General features: G+C 41.6%; 1 protein-coding gene across 3 annotated transcripts in view; it reads right to left on the bottom strand.

Annotated features, from left to right (window-relative positions):
• Positions 1–17,145, bottom strand: part of KCNN2 (potassium calcium-activated channel subfamily N member 2) — a 583,536-nt gene that overhangs the window by 194,695 nt on the left and 371,696 nt on the right. The window contains exon 1 of one of the 3 annotated variants that reach the window (XM_044925505.2): positions 16,576–16,668. The exons of the other annotated variants lie outside the window; for them this stretch is intronic. The gene's annotated coding sequence lies outside the window, so the exon portion shown is untranslated. Of the gene's footprint in view, positions 1–16,575; positions 16,669–17,145 lie in introns of those variants that run through there. 3 annotated transcript variants of the gene reach the window in all.

A 17,145-nucleotide genomic window follows, 5' to 3' on the forward strand; every position in this document is an offset into this window, starting at 1 on the left:
GGGGTGCCACTGCCTTCTCCAGCAGCTGCTAATTTGCTGTGCACTCAGTTGAGATGTAAATCTGAGTAAGTCAAGGTCATCCTGTTTAGCAGGGAAGTATGGTTTAATGTGAGAGAAAGATTCTGCTCATGGGTAATTACCACACAAGAAGCAAGTTCTCCAGCGTGAGCAGGTGCCCATGGGGCCCAGAGGAAGGAGCAGCTACAGCCATCAGGGAAAGCTTCACAAAGAACTGAGTTTTGAACTTGTCTGAGTGACTGAGTGGGCATTTATCAAATAGACAGATTGAGGGCAGGTTACTCCAAGAAAGGACACATCCTTTAGAGCCCTGGAGGTGTAAGAATCATATATGCTGAGAAAGGCAGACATCAGACTGTTACAGGAGGTCGGGGTGCTCACAGGTAGCAGGAAATGAGGTAAAAAGAACTGTGTGTGGCATGACAGGGGCCATTCTAAGAGCACTGCCATGTTGTAAATTCAGAATGTAGCAAATACCTAAGATGCACATGGATCTTGGTGGGAATTCACAACTGGCCAGAGGGCATAAGTGGGAAATGTGAAGAGTACGTCATTGGGGAGGGGTGGGGTGGGGGGAGAGAGAATGACTGGGGTCCTCGCTGGGTGAAGAGTGTTGATAAGGAGTGGCTTGTTCCACTTGGGGCCCCATGAAGTGCCTGATTGAGGCACAATAAGCAAGACCACCCCTTAGTTGAGAGGATGGAAGAATCTGAGAAGAGCATCAGCTTTGAAGCCCACACTAGAATTCACTTTGATTGAAGGCAACTAGATAAAGGTCAAGTTTCTAATAGGAGAATGAGCTGTACCTAGTACCCACACAGCCTATTTCAACATGTTCCCCTAACACAGTGGAGCCTTGGGCTCCATCCAGGAGACCAGGGGCCACAGAATAGAGTCTGTTTTCCCTTCACTGCTGCAAACCCCTGCAGAAGGCGGTTCTCACAGCAGCTTCAGGGCTGCTCTCTGCAGAGACAGTGAGCAGGACAGAGCAGCATCAGCGCCCACCATGCTTCACAGAGAAGTTTCTGGGAATTTCAGATTTTTGAGTGAGCTAGACTTCACAGGGGACTGGGCATCTTGCATCAGTGTGTTCAGTTCAGTCACTCGGTCATGTTCAACTTTGTGACCCTATGGACTGCAGCATGCCAGGCTTTCCTGTCCATCACCAACTCCAAGAGTTTACTCAAACTCATGTCCATCAAGTCAGTGAGGCCATCCAACCATCTCATCCTCTATCGTCTCCTTATCCTCCTGCCATCAATCTTTCCCAGCATCAGGGTCTTTTCCAAGGAGTCAATTCTTTGCATCAGGTGGCCAAAGTATTGGAGTTTCAGCTCCAGCATCAGTCCTTCCAATGAATATTCAGGACTGATTTGCTTAAGGATGGACTGGTTGGATCTCCTTGCAGTCCAAGGGACTCTCAAGAGTCTTCTCCAACACCACAGTTCAAAAGCATCAATTCTTCAGTGCTCAGCTTTCTTTATAGTCCAACTCTCACATTTCACACATGACTACTGGAAAAACCATAGCTTTGACTAGACAGACCTTTGCTGGCAAAGTAATGTCTCTGCTTTATAGTATGCTGTCATTTCTTCTAAGGAGCAAGCATCTTTTATTTCATGGCTGCAGTCACCACATGCAGTGATTTTGGAGCCCAAAGAAAATAAAGTCTGACACTGTTTCCACTGTTTCCCCATCTATTTCCCATGAAGTGATGGGACCGGATGCCATGATCTTAGTTTTCTGAATGTTGAATTTTAAGCCAGTGTTTTCACTCTCTCCTTTCACTTCCATCAAGAGGCTATTTAGTTCTTTGCTTTCTGCCATAAGGGTGGTGTCATCTGCATATCTGAGGTTATTGATATTTCTCCCAGCAATCTTGATTCCAGCTTGTGCTTCATCTAGCCTGGCATTTCACATAATGTAATCTGCATATAAGTTAAATAAGCAGGGTGACAATATACAGCCTTGATGTACTCCTTTCCCTGTTTGGAACCAGTCTGTTGTTCTGTGTCCAGTTCTAAGTGTTGCTTCTTGACCTGCATACAGATTTTTCAGGAGGCAGGTCAGGTGGTCTGGTATTCCCATCTCTTGAAGAATTGTCCAGTTTGTTGTGGTCCACACAGTCAAAGGCTTTGGCACAGTCAATAAAGGACATTCAGGGATGGATGGACCCTACTACTATACACGGAGAGGAAAGTCAGAAGGCCTATTTAGGCTAAAGAAAGAACTGTTGGCTGGGAATACAGGAAAGAAAATATGAACACAAAGGTTGGCTATGAGGCTATTGGAACATTCTAATGGAATGATGAGGGCAGGCGTGCACTGAGGATAGGGTTGTAGGAATATAATTAAGGAATTTATGAGATAGACGTATATCTCTTTTGGCCAGCTGAAAGGACAATGTCTTGTGGCAAGTGCTATCCTAGGGCTGGCAGCGTGAGGCGCAATGATCTGAAGCGCCCGAAAGTGATCCCTGGTGTCTACCTGGCACTGTTTACAATGATCTAGCTAAATGAGCTGGGGGCGGGGGGTGGTTAGGGTTCTTCCTATAGGAGGGGTGGCTCCAAAGCTCAATTTCCCATGTAACACTGACTTCTTTCTTGAAGAAGGGGGCTACAAGGTATGCCCCATGGTGACCAGGCACTGAATAGCCAGTTCCCTAGACCACCCTTGTAAACAGCTGTCCCTCAAACATGGCGTTGAGACCTCTGTGTAGCCCCTAGTAACAAAGCTGCACTCATACTTGAACTGCAAAAGAGAATGGGAGATGGGAAAGAACAGGAACATAAAGTGTCCCCAGAAGGCATCCTGAGATAGTGGGAAGGCGGCAGGGTGGTGGGGATGGGTTACCTTCCCTTTTCTTGCTGCTTCATGGCTTCATGAGTTTCTCCTGCTCTCAGTAAGGGTGGTTCCTTAACCCATGATACTGTGTTGCTAGAGAATTTGTCTCAGACCCTGAAGTATGACACCTAATGACTGACCCATTAAAGGATCAACCCAACATTACCTATGATTCAACCACAGTTGGTACATCATGGAGCTATGCATTTTAGTAAGAGCGTATAACATGACTAAAATTGTGGTTAGACTGAAGACTCACCAACAAATAAATAAAAGCCAACCACAAATTGACTAATACATTGACAGCGATATAGAATAAAAGGTTCCAAGAGCTCCCAAAGTAATCAGGATGAATCATAATGAAACACACAGTAGTCATTAAATGCTCAAAGGCTTCAGGATCCACATCTTAATAGAAGGCCACGTGCCTCTTCAGTAAGTAAAATGCACAGATTTCCTGCTGAAAGTAGAGTCAGATGGCAAGCAAAGAGATTGGCTGATTCAGGTTACAGTATTTCTGCTGCTGCTGCTAAGTCACTTCAGTCGTGTCCGACTCTGTGTGACCCCATAGATGGCAGCCCACCAGGCTCTACCACCCATGGGATTTTCCAGGCAAGGGTACTGGAGTGGGTTGCCATTGCCTTCTCTGACAATATTTCTAGAAGGTAGTTAAAATTACAAGAGAACTAACTGCTTGTCATGCCCTTATTATATTTTCATATACCACTTAGATTTATAAAATTAAACCAGCTGAACTCTCCTTTGGGAAGTGAATAATGAAACATCTTTGCCCAAGTTCAGCCTCACCTTTGGTCCAAGAGAAGTCACAGCACAGAAAGAAAAGCATGGATGGAGACACTTTAAATGACAATGATGACCAACTCACTGCCAATACAAGAAAATCACTCCTTTGATTCTACAAATTTATCTTGATGTAAATTTTAGTAATTTTTAGTAATTTTTCTAATTTTCTAATTCCAAGCATCTGCGCCCTACACAATTTCATTTACTTGTGTTGGACAGATAATCCTCAGCTCTTACATCATAGTTAAAATCAATTTAGGATAATTATTCTTTTCAAGATAGATTTGTGACTTTTGCCTGTGCTTTGAAGTGATGTAATTATGGTAGCTGTGTTAATAGATCAAAAAGCACCGCGCCAGAAATGCTTACTTGAATCCTACCGTAAAGTGAAGGACATTCAGAGGGACAACTTGGATCTGGGAGCTGCGGGACTCTGCTCCTGCATACGACAAGCTGAAATAAGGCCAACTTTCAAACATCTATTTCAAGGGAGGCAGATGAGAGAATTAAAACCAGTGATGCTTTAATACCCACCAAGACTGTGTTTCAGGGATTGTAGGGTGAAGGCTGGGCTCGTTAATATCTTTCAGAGCATCCTTGCAGAGTATCAAAATCAAGAATTGTTTTCATTTGATCTCAGGGCAAACTTGACATTTCATTGCCAGCAGAACACAATGTTTGCGTTTCTTTCCTGCTTACATTCCACCTCGCCTCGCACTTATATTTGTGTGTGTGTGTAACTTGCTCTTGCCCTCTTTAATTCCTCAGTATTTTGCCCTCTTTAGTTCCTCAGTAATTCCTCAGTATTGGGTGGGAGGAGGGAGAATATTCCACTTCTGCCGTATGTTCCCTCAGCTTGTATATAGCACCTTCTCTCTGTTGCAAGTCAGAGTCCACTGTTGCTAACGAAACAGAATCTGGTGTGTCCTGGGAAGAAATGACTGCAACAGTCAGGAGAAACTTGCCAAACAGGAAGGCAAGAACAGGCTCGACGACTCAGAGGACACCATGCATTAAAAAATGTAATTTATTTAAAAATGAAATTTCATCCTCAAAATTTCTTTGCCGGGATGCCTAGTGTGGCCAGATGGCTGTGAAGGCAATCAGATGTAGGAAGAGAGCCAAACTGGGGCCAGAGGGCATCGGGGAATTCCAGGCACAGTGTAGCAAGGTTTGGTTTCTCCTTGGCTTTCAGAAAAATTGTGGAGAAGCACAGTTTTCTAGAGGCACCCACCCTTTAACATAGGGCTGAAGGGAAAACTGGCCATGGTACTCCCTTTCTGGAAGCTTCTGGAAGATTATGCTGGTACAGAATAAAGCCCACACTCTTGCCTTCCCAGTCCGATAGGAGCTCTGTCTCTGCCACTGTCTGCTAAGTGCATAAGGTCCAGTCAAAGCGTCCTTCTCGCTGCCCTCAGGATGCATCTCTCAGTTCCAGTCTTTGCCTACTTTGCCCATGTTGGGTTTTTTACCAAGAATGGTTCCTTACCTCCCATGGCCCCTCTGTAAAACTCTAGCCACTATTTTGGGTCTAGTTCAGACTCTCCTAGACAGAATTAATACTTCATCCCAAAACACTCCCTTTGATTTCTCAGTATGGCTGAATATCTATTTCTGCATTTTTATATCTCTCTGTATTCTTCTCCCACTCTAGCACTCTTTCTTTACACACACACACACACAGACACACACAGTTGCTCTCTCTTGCTCTGCAATGCCAAAATCTCACCAATTTTGAAAGCTGAAAGGTGTTTTTTTTTTTTTTCCCCATAATTCACTTGGTAGCAACACTGGAATTGAATTTACTTGTAACCTTGATTGATTTCGCTGTTATGAGAATTCATGCATTTTCTGTACCCTCCCTTATAAACAAAGACAAAATAAAACACATGCTTGACCTAAGGCTGCCATGACAGACCTCACTGAAAGTACCAGATAATGTTTAGAATGTATGTAGTACTGCCCGAAGACTCGTGTGGATTCCAAGAACCAGAAGTGCTCCTGGAAAAATCCCCCTTTTTTTGGATACAAAGAACCAGCTGGGCTGGCAAGTCCAGGGGGAGAAACACCCAGACCCAGACCCACACCCACAGGGGCCCTTCCATTCCCCTCCTTCGGGGCACTGTGGAGTCCAGCCCAAGGACACCTGTACGTCAGCGTTCCACTCTGCAGTGGGGCTTGTCTGCAGGTCTTTCCTAGGTAATCCATGTATGTTCTTGGCTCTTGCTGAGATGGCTGGGGTCGGTGCCTTAAGCTTTCTAGAGGCTCCTGGAGTGTATCTCTTAATCTCAGTATTTTCTCAGGCATTAGCAAAGGTTGTATAGCACTACCTTTCACTACTCCTTCAGAGTATGCTTTCCTGACATTAAATCTCTTATTTTTAGTACTTTTGAAAACTGTCTAGGTAGATCATCACACCTTGGTTCTATTAATCCCCTCAATTTATCTCTCTTCTTTCATTTTACTGTAAGTAGCAAGAAAAAAAAAGGCTACACCTTCAAAATTTTATTTGAAAACCTCCTCAGGTAAATAGCCAAGTTCATTATTTACAAAAACTGCTTTCCACATACCTACAGGACCCAATTCTGCTAAGGTCTCTGCCACCATATATCAAGGATGTCCCGTGCTTCAGTTTCTAAGAAAAGTTCATTTCGTTCTGAGCTCTCACCAATAGTTACTTTCCCTTCCAGAGACAGTATTTTCACAACAATTAAGTGTTATTTAAGGTAGTTTATGTATCCTTTACCATTATCCTCACTTCTGAGTCCTCACTGAGTCATCAACAACCAAATTCCCACCAACAGCCTATTCAAGACAATCCAGGCTCTTCCAATCATGCTCTTCTAAACCCTTCCAGCCTCTTCCCAAAGCCCAATTCCAAGCCACCTCCACATTTCAGGTATCTGATACAGCACCTCCTGCTTCCAGGTATCAATATCTGTATCAGTTTCTATTGCTGCTGCAAGAAATTATCATGTGCTTAGTGGCTTTAAAAAGTCTATTATCTTACTGTACAGTTGGATAGATGGGCAGTCTGACATAAAATCGTGGGCTGTGTTCTTTTGTGACACCTTTAGGGGCAGATCTGTACTTTTCCTTTTCCAGCTCCCAGAGGCCATGGAGACCCCTGTCTCCCTTGGCTTTGGCTCTCTTTCTCCATCCTCAAAGCCAGTGCATCTTCCTGAGCCTTCTTCCATACTGACATCTGCATCTGACTCTAACCACAGGCAAAGAAGATTTCTCCTTGTAAGTACTCATGTGCTTAGGTTAGGCCTACCTGATAATCCAGATCAACCTCTATATTGTAAGGTGCTTAACTTTAATCACATCTGCAAAGACCCTTTTCTACTTTCATAGGAATTAGGACAGGAACATCTTTAGGGTGTCGTTATATTTTGCCAACTACTCAATGCTTACTTCAGATTTCACAGGCCTCGGTACAGAATGTGAAAAATATATCATAATGAAACTATTCTTTAATGAAGTTGACAAAAGATGATCAAACAGCAGTCATCTTCGGGCCCTGCCTTTTAGTTCATACTCATTGAACACCTGTTAATTAACGGTTTACAATAATAATGGTTGTTTCTATTTTATACAGCTTTATAGAATGAAACATGCTTTCGATCTCACGGATTAGCTGATGAAACCCTCACTATGTTAATATCATGCATTTACTCCCCGTGTTCAACATGTTTTTTCTCATGTTATCCAGACAGAAAACAAATCAAAAATATACAGTGAGTGTGACTTTAACTTAATTAAGTCAATGCAATTTATACTGTCAATGACAAAATAAATATTTTGCTTACCAAGGTAACTTTCCGTTTTACTGTCTTTAATGACAAGCTTAAGTGGTTGGACTTTAAATGTCAACTCAAGGGATATGCAGCATTTGGTGCTTATGATAGTATCTAAACGAGAAGAGTACTCCTATCAACTCCAGGTGGTACGTAAGAAAACACTGACACACAGATGTCAACAACTCTGCAAAAATTTAATAGCTGGTTAGTAGCAAATCCAGGTTTAAACTTAGAAAATGTGAGTTTAGAGTCTATGCTCTTAACCACTACACTTTGTAGCTTCCTAATGAGATTAGATTTATTGTTGATGGTGGCTTAAGGCTTAATAATTAGGTAATCTTAATGTAAGCTGGGCTCCTCATTGTCCAGTCCAGTCTGAGCAGGGACTCACATAACAGAATAGTAATTTTATTTTTTAAAATTGGGTTTAAACACATTACCATCAAAATGTCAAGCATACTCAATCTCTTAAGGAAGTAACAAAGGCAAGATTGCAGAAATCATCAAGATGCTCCTCAAACCTGTTTCCCTCACTCTCACAGTCTCTCATATGTTTAATTGTGGCCTCAAGCATCCACAAAACATTCTGCTACTCTGCTGTCTTAGAACCAAATTTGAGCGTGTGTGTGTGAGCATGCATGCACACGGACAGAGGCACACACTAAATCCCAAGTTTAACGACAAGACGACTGTCCCTAAACATACCTGATTTATAACTCTTGAACTGTAACTATTTAGCATCCTGACTCACAAAATAAACGGATATGACTACATGAGATGTAAGTCTCCAGCAAGTTCTGAAAATGCAGCCTCCAAGTGGAACTTGGAGACTACACTAAGCAAAGTCTTAGTGTTCAGCTGAATGGTGATTTTAAAAATTCTAAGAGTTGTAAAAGTCTTTTTAACATATTAAACATACTCTTTGGCCTTTAATTAACCTAGTTAACATCTCTCTTTTTCAGTTATGTGAACTGCTAAGTGGAGCGAATGAACTAAGAAAATTTCAAAGTTCCTTCAAGCACCAACATTCTATCATTCTCTGGGTAAGTAACTCGTACTACAGTGGGTTCTGCACACAAAAAAATTGAAATACAGCCAAGAGATTGGAAATTCAAACTGTTAAGTCTTCATGTATTTGCAGCTTAATTGTGGGTTTTATTGTAACAGGATATCAAATGGGACTTCAGTTGTCTAGAATTTCATTTAAAGCATCTAACTTTAAATGGAAACAGGGCAATAAATTCTACCATATTCTGAAGAGAGAAGTTAGATACATCTCTACAAATCTCTATAAAATTTCCAGTCACAACCACACATAAGAGCTTATATAACAGAAGGCAAGAGATCTATTGTAGAAAGGAAACCTCACGAAGAATCTTTCACAGGTGAGAACATTGTGGCATTTACCCTTCCTGCCCTGTGCTTTTAATTTCCTGCCACCAAATCAAGTGAGGGGTTGCCAAGAGAGCCACTCAGAGTAGCTGTTTTCCAGAAGAAGACACTTTTATTTCATTCATCCCCCAACTTGTACCAAAGTTCCTGTAGAAACAGATAGGCCTGCCCACGCTGCCATGAGAGAAGAGTAGCATAACAAAGATCTTGGCAGAGCTCAGGGTTCTTGCAGTTAGGGAACACATATGAACCCAAGACTCCTCATCTGGAGAAGATGAAGGTGAGAAAAAGCTTGAAACACCCCTCAATATAAAATAAGGAAACGGCATCGATGAGGGCAAACCGCACTTCCATGGTTTGGAAAAGCACGAGTTTCCCAGCAAGCAGCTCCATACAAAGATGGTTGCTAGGCTCAAGGTGCATTGAAAGGAATGCTCTGTGCAAAGATGTGGAGAAACAGAGATGCAGCAACTGGGGCAGGGGCTGGGAGAGGATTCTTAAGGGTTCAGCTGGAGACTGTGCCACCCCATTAGGGACTTGTGCAATATGGGTGACCCTGTGAAGTGGGTGTCCCCTCCAGTGAACCTATGAAAACACTGCATTTCAATGCTTGCCATAGCAGTAGCGTTAGTTCCTCAGTCAGGTCTGATTCTTTGTGACCCTGTGGACTGCAGCCCACCAGGCTTCTCTGTTCATGGGATTCTCCAGGCAAGAATACTGGAGTGGATTGCCATTCCCTTCTCCAGGGGATCTTCCCAACCTGGGGATCGAATCCAGGTCTCCTGCATTGCAGGCAGATTCTTTACTGTCTGAGCTGCAGGGAACTCATGGGATGCTTGCCACAATAGAGGATATTTGACACCTAAGAGAAGTGCGAGAAGAAGCCTTCAGCTAAGGAAACAAAGACAGAACGACATCCTTCTCCATTACTTTCACAAAAATGGGGAAACTACAGTACGTGAAGGGTGACCTTCACCAGCAAGATTACATTCTGGGTGGGAAGGCAAAGAAATCCACTGGCCTTGTCCACTCAGGCTCCTCCCATGTGCTCCTCGGTGGGATGGGGCCCTGGGCCTTACTCCACTGCTGTCTGCCACCTGAACTCCCCTGCAGGGAGCCTTCCTAAGAGGGACAAGGTATTTCCCTGAGAACCCTGAGGGTGAGTAAGAAGATCCTATGCAGGTGGATTTCCATGCAGTTCAGATCCAGTCTTTGTTGTTGCCCCTCTACCACCATTTGGCTACTTGCCTCAACGCAGTGGAAATTCACAGTTGGAATGAACTCCCTCATATACAGACATTTAGAATATAGCCTGAATTTCAGAGAGATAAAGAGGTATCTTTTTGGACCTATAAATATATTTAAAGCTGAGATGAGCTGCTGAGTAGAAAGTCATTGTTTCATAGGAAAATATCTACTCTGCTATGGTTATTATATTTCTTGTTCATGGTAAATACATTATTTATACAGTCAGGAAAAAGTTTGATATAAGTTGCACTGAAGTTAAACAAAATGTAGCATAACAGAGTAATTTCTTGCTCCTAAATCAAATCCTATATGCTTCATAATGCCTTACTCAATGTTCCATTATCATACCAAAATGCCATCATTTTTCCACTTTTTCAAAAATAAATTCAAACCAAAGACCCTTTGCACCACCCCATCTTCTATCTCACTCTCGTATGTTTCTGTGTGATAACTGTGATACATATAATAAGCTTAGAGAAACCTTCCATCTTTTTCCTGGTCATTAGTCAAAGGAAAGAATCCAACGTTTCCCTTGACACAGAGTCTAAAGACCTCCCATTTTCTTATCAGCCTGTTTAGCTCCTTGAAGGTCACTGGGATTATGGAGAAAATGGCCAACAGTGATGCTCCACTGTCTTCTTGGATGAAAGTTTTAACACAAATATAGACACAGATCCCGTTTCCCCTAGACCCCCAAACATGAATAAGTAATCCCCAAAGGAGAAACGATTTAAGGGGAATCATGTAACTTATGTATTTAATGGGTTAACTGCATACAGTGAAATCAGGTAAGAGCTTTATTTTTTTACCACTCCTTTAAAATAATCCCTGTCCTTCCTTAAATCTGGAGGCTCTCTGAGTTAGATCCCATATATTTTCTGAGTACTACTGAATATTAGGGTTAAAAAAAATTGAGTCAAATTTAAATAGACAGTGAGAAAGAATTCATCCAATTCCAAGTTTCTCTATCCCCAGTAGATCTGGCCCAGTTAGTGACTAACAGCCAGGACTGGAAGTGGGGGGTCTGGTCTGTTCCTCGCCACCTTTGATGTGTCTCCTTCCCCACTCTCCTAAGACAAAGTATAAAGTGGGAGTCTTGTATTCACTATTTTTGGCAAGTCAACTGTGAGAGGAGTTGGGATTTATGAATACATCCTCAAGGTTTGCACATGGTAGGGTACAAAGGAATGAAGACTAGAATGATAAAAATGTAGGATAGCGTGACTGACACAATATCTGCACCTCAGCTTACCCACAGTTAAAATCCCGCTTCTCCATGTCTCTTTCAGTTCTAATACTTAAATTGTTCAACAAGAATGGTTAAACATTACACGACTAAAATACTGAAACATCACAGGCTTATATAAGCAATACAAAAGGACCACAGTGGAGGGGATATGGGAAAGGATTTATGAAAGAAGAGTATTTAAAAGTGTAACTATGATTTAACCACAGTGTCTAAATTTAACCAGAGAACATTGAATAAAATTATGTTACATAAATAATGTAACTCTCAGCTCAGTTCAGTTCAGTCACTCAGTCATGTCCGACTGTTTGTGACCCCATGGACTGCAGCACTCCAGGCTTCCCTGTCTATCACCAGCTCCCAGAGCCTACTCAAACTCATGTCCATTGCATTGGTGATGCCATCCAACCATCTCATCCTCTGTCACACCCTTCTCCTCCTGCCCTCAATCTTTCCCAGCATCAGGGTCTTTTCCAATGAGTCAGCTCTTCGTATCAGGTGGCCAAAGTATTGGAATTTCAGTTTCAGCATCAGTCCTTCCAATGAATATTCAGGACTGATTTCCTTTAAGATTGACTGGTTGGATCTCCTTGCAGTTCAAGGGACCCTCAAGAGTCTTCTCCAACAGCACAGTTTAAAGGCATCAGTGCTTTGGTGTTTAGCTCTTTTTGCGGTCCAACTCACACATTTCATACATGACTACTGGAAAAACCATAGCTTTGACTAGACAGACCTTTGTTGGTAAAGTAATGTCTCTGCTTTTTAATATGCTATCTAGGTTGGTCATAACTTTCCTTCCAAGGAGCAAGCGTCTTTTAACTTATTTCATGGCTGCACTCACCATCTGCAGTGATTTTGGAGCCCCCCAAAATAGTCTCGCAACTGTTTCCATTGTTTCCCCATCTATTTGCCATGAAGTGATGGGACCGGATACCATGATCTTAGTTTTCTGAATGTTGAGTTTTAAGCCAACTTTTTCACTCTCCTCTTTAACTTTCATCAAGAGGCTTTTTAGTTCTTCTTCAGTTTCTGCCATAAAGGTGATGTCATCTGCATATCTGAGGTTATTGATATTTCTCCAGGCAATCTTGATTCCAGCTTGTGCTTCCTCCAGCCCAGCGTTTCTCATGATGTACTCTGCATTTAAGTTAAATAAGCAGGGTGATAACATATAGCCTTGACGTACTCCTTTTCCGATTTGGAACCAGTCTGTTGTTTCATGTCCGGTTCTAACTGTTGCTTCCTGACCTGCATACTGATTTCTCAGGAGGCAGGTCAGTGGTCTTGTATACCCATCTCTTGAAGAATTTTCCACAGTTTGTTGTGATCCACACAGTCAAAGGCCTTGGCATAGTCAATAAAGCAGAAATAGATGTTTTTCTGGAATTCTCTTGCTTTTTTGATGATCCAGGGATGTTGGCAATTTGATCTCTGGTTCCTCTGCTTTTTTTAAATCCAGCTTGAATGTCTGAAAATTCAAGGTTCACATATTGTTGAAGCCTGGCTTGGAGAATTTTGAGGATTACTTTACTAGCGTGCGGGATGAGTGCAATTGTGCGGTAGTTTGAACATTCTTTAGCATTGCCTTTCTTTGGGACTGGATTGAAAACTGACCTTTTCCAGTCCTGTGGCCCCTGCTGAGTTTTCCAAATTTGCTGGCATATTGAGTGCAGCACTTTCACAGCATCATCTTTCAGGATTTGAAATAGCTCCACTGGAATTCCATCACCTCCACTAGCTTTGTTCGTAGTGATGCTTCCTAAGGTCCACTTGAATTCACATTTCAGGATGTCTGGATCTAGGTGAGTGATCACACCATTGTGGTTATCTGGGTCATAAAGGTCTTTTTTTTAATAGTTCTGTGTATTCTTGCCACCTCTCCTAATATCTTCTGCTTCGGTTAGGTCCATACCATTTCTGTCCTTTACTGTGTCGTCTTTGCTATCAATAGTGACTAGTAATATAGTATACCCAATGTACATATAGTTATAAGAATTATCATCTGACACCATAAACTTCCTGGAAGAGATCACAGGCAAAATATTCTCTGACATAAATTGCACCAATGTTTTCTTAACTCAGTCCCCAAGGCAATAGAAATGAAAACAAAAATAAAAAAATGGGACCTAATCAAACTTACAAGCTTTTGCACAGCATAGGAAACAACAGACAAAATGAAAAGACAGCCTATGGACTGGGTGAAAATATTTGCAAATGATGTGACCAATAAAGGCTTAATTTCCAAAATATACAAACACCTTATACAACTCAATAACAAAAAACCAAACAACCTAATCCAAAAATGTGCAGAAGACGAAAGTAGACATTTCTCCAAAGGAGACATATAGACGGCCTATTACTAAGCACATGAAAAAATGCTCAATATTGCTAACTATTAGAGAAATGCAAATGAGAACTACAATAAGGAACCACCTCACACTGGTCAGGATGACCATCATTAAACAGTCTACAAATAGCAAATAATGGAGAGTGTGAAAAAAAGGGAGGCCTCCTATTCTGTTGGTAGAAATTTAAGTTGGTGTAGCCACTATGGAAAACAGTATGGAGGTTCTTCAGAAAACTAAAAATAGAATTACCATATGATCCAGCAATCCTATTCCAGGCAAAACTATAATTTAAAAAGATACATGCACCCCGGTGTTCATAGCAGCACTATTCACAACAAGTAAAACATGAGAAGAACCTAAATGTGTACTGACAGATGAATGGATAAAGAAGTTGTGGTACATATACAGAGGAATATTACTCAGCCATTAAAAATAACTAAATTATGCCATTTGCAGCAACATGGATGCAAGAGATTATCATACTAAGTGAAGTAAGTCAGAAAAACAAATACCATATGCTATCACTGATACATGGAATCTAACATATGATGCAAATAAACCTACCTACAAAAGAGAAATGGTCTCATAGAGAATAGACCTGTGGTTGCCAAGCAAAGGGGTTTGAGGGAAGGGTGGAGTGGGAGGCTGGGGTTAGTAGGGGTAATCTACAGGATATAGAAGGAATGAACAACAAGGTTCCACTGTACAGCACAGGGAACTATGTTCCATGCTTAATGGCAAACCATAATGAAAAAGAATATAAAAAGTGTATATATATATATATATATATATATATATATATAACTGAACCATTTTACTGTATAGAAGTTAACATTTAAAATCAATTATACTTCAATAAAAATAATTATCACATATAATCATATATTCTCATATAATTCAGTAATTAAATTGCAATTATTATTATAAGTATATAATTATATACATTGTATGATAATATAATAAATCACTGCTGCAGTTTATGTATTGTTTGAAGGCTCGACTCTTTCAGATCTAGGATTATACTCATTAAACAAAATACATCCTTTACAGATAGCTACATAAGGGGCCATCCTTCAGATTTTATTTAATACTAGGAAAGCAAAGATGTTACCTGAGGACATCAAACAAAAAATGAGTGATGACAAGAACCTGGCAATGGACTTCAAATATTCTGTACTGTCTGAGTCACCAGGGAAGCCCCTGACTTCAAATATTCTAAAATGAATTCTAGGCAACCTCTGCAGATAGGACATTTAGGGAACCTGTCTTAAAACCGTATTGCCTTTTCCTCAAAACACAGCCTTATCTTGCCTAAGCAAAAAGGAATCTAAACTAAGAAGCATTTCCAAAGAGTAGAAATGTAGTCAATGCAATTGAAGAGCAAGCAGGTAAGGAGCAGGATTCTGTCGGGTGTGGAGCAGCAACCACTGCAGTGCTGATGCATCAGTGCAGAAATGGAAATAAAAGCTGAGGAGGTATACATCGATTTCTCATTCCGGTTCGTTGTTGTTCAGTCACTAAGTCAACCCCTTGGATATAGCACCCTAGGCTCCTCTGGCCTCCACTATCTCTCGGAATTTGCTCAAATTCAAGTCCACTGAGTCAGTGATGCTATCTAACCTTCCCATCCTCTGCTGCCCCTTCCTCATTTTGCCTTCAAGCTTTTCCAATTTTTCCTAGTTCTGATACAGGGAACAAATAACCAGGTTTCTTGTGGTCTGTAGCTTTGGCCTGCCCGTTAGATCTGGCCCTATTTGGTCCCTTTTCTGTTTTCCTCAGTGTCTTACAACCCGTTTCATGGTCACACTCATGCTGCTGTGAAGATCAGCAGGCATGCTGCCCTAGATGGGCAGTTCCCTGGCAACACGTCATGTCCATTTTGCTCAACATATGATTATTGTGAAGTTGAGTATAATGGCTAATGTGTAAGTCACTTGCATTTCTACGGGTATTTCTCCTTTGTTTTGAATTGTCACCTCAGTTCAGTTGCTCAGTTGTGTCCAACTCTTTATGACCCCATGGACTGCAGCTCACCAGGCTTCCCTGTCCATCACCAACTCCCGGAGCTTGCTCAAACTCGTGTGCATCAAGTCAGTGATACCATGCAAACCATCTCATCCTCTGTGGTCCCCTTCTCCTCCAGCCTTCAATCTTTCCCAGCATCAGGGTCTTTTCCAATGAGTCAGTTCTTTGCATCAGGTGGCCAAAGTATTGGAGCTTCAGCATCAGTGCTTGCAATGAATATTCAGCACTGATTTCCTTTAGGATGGACTGGTTGGATCTCCTTGCAGTCCAAGCGACACTCAAGAGTCTTCTCCAACACCACAGTTCAAAAGCATCAATTCTTCAGCACTCAGCTCTCTTTATGGTCCAACTCTCACATCTTCACCTCAGCTCTCTGCTAGTAGATCTGCTTCTTACTGCCTCTCTCATTATTTCAATTCCACTTTACTGATACCACCACCAACCTCCTGACTGTATAAGGCACTTTATTTCTCCAAGCCCCTAATTCTCACTTGAAAAATGGCATTAGCAATTAGATAATCTTTCAAATTCTTCCTCCCTCGAAAACTTGCACACACCTCACAGAAGGGCAGGACTCCTCAGGATGATGGTCAACACCACCATAGAATAGCTAAACCCAAAACCAGGAGAGGAGGGTGGGTATCAGATATGAAAGTAAAACCCAACAGGAATCAATGTCAGAAAAATGTTAATTTCAAGGCACAGGGTTGAGCCTAACAATTCCAGTCTAAGGGAGAAGAGATCATTTTTGCTAATATTGCAAGCTTTCAACAATGATTAATAAAACTGGTATGAACCAACTGGGATCTTTTAATTAAGGGGTTGGGGTTTTTAAAGTTCAAATTACCTTCAGAGGGGACTGTTTAGTTGAGAGTGAATTGAGAAATGATCCTCTCATAAGAGCCTGAAGGTCAGGTGATATCAGCTTTGTGAAAAGTGTATTCCTTTAAGCTGGAGTTGAGACAATACAAAGCTGGCTGTTGGGAAAAAAAAAAAAAGTGAGATCAATAATTCTAAATTTCTGCAGTCCAGACAAGCCTCTATTTTCTTTTTTATTTCTACAAAATCTCAAGGGGCTCTGTCTCAAAAGCAGAAAGTTATGGTAGCAGCAAAGGGTCGATAGAGGTCCACAAGGAAGAGAGATAAGAGAACACAGCAAGTGGGGGAGGGGGAAAAATGGATCTGGGAAGAAGCTGCAAGGAGGCCACTCTTCTGAAAAGGCCCTTCTGAAGGGCATTCGCTGGTCTCCACGTGCTCTTGCATGAGTGCTGAATCTGGAATTTATTGCGTAAATATTTACTAAGTGAATGCAATGATTCAGAGGGCACACTGTACTACTCTCCTCCCTGCCTTCTTTTTGTGCATGTATGTATATGAACTTAGGTGTGATTACTACAGACCTATGTGAATATAAGCA

This window comes from Bubalus bubalis, chromosome 11 (assembly GCF_019923935.1).
Source record: "Bubalus bubalis isolate 160015118507 breed Murrah chromosome 11, NDDB_SH_1, whole genome shotgun sequence".
In the NCBI taxonomy this organism is placed as follows: Eukaryota; Metazoa; Chordata; class Mammalia; order Artiodactyla; family Bovidae; genus Bubalus; species Bubalus bubalis.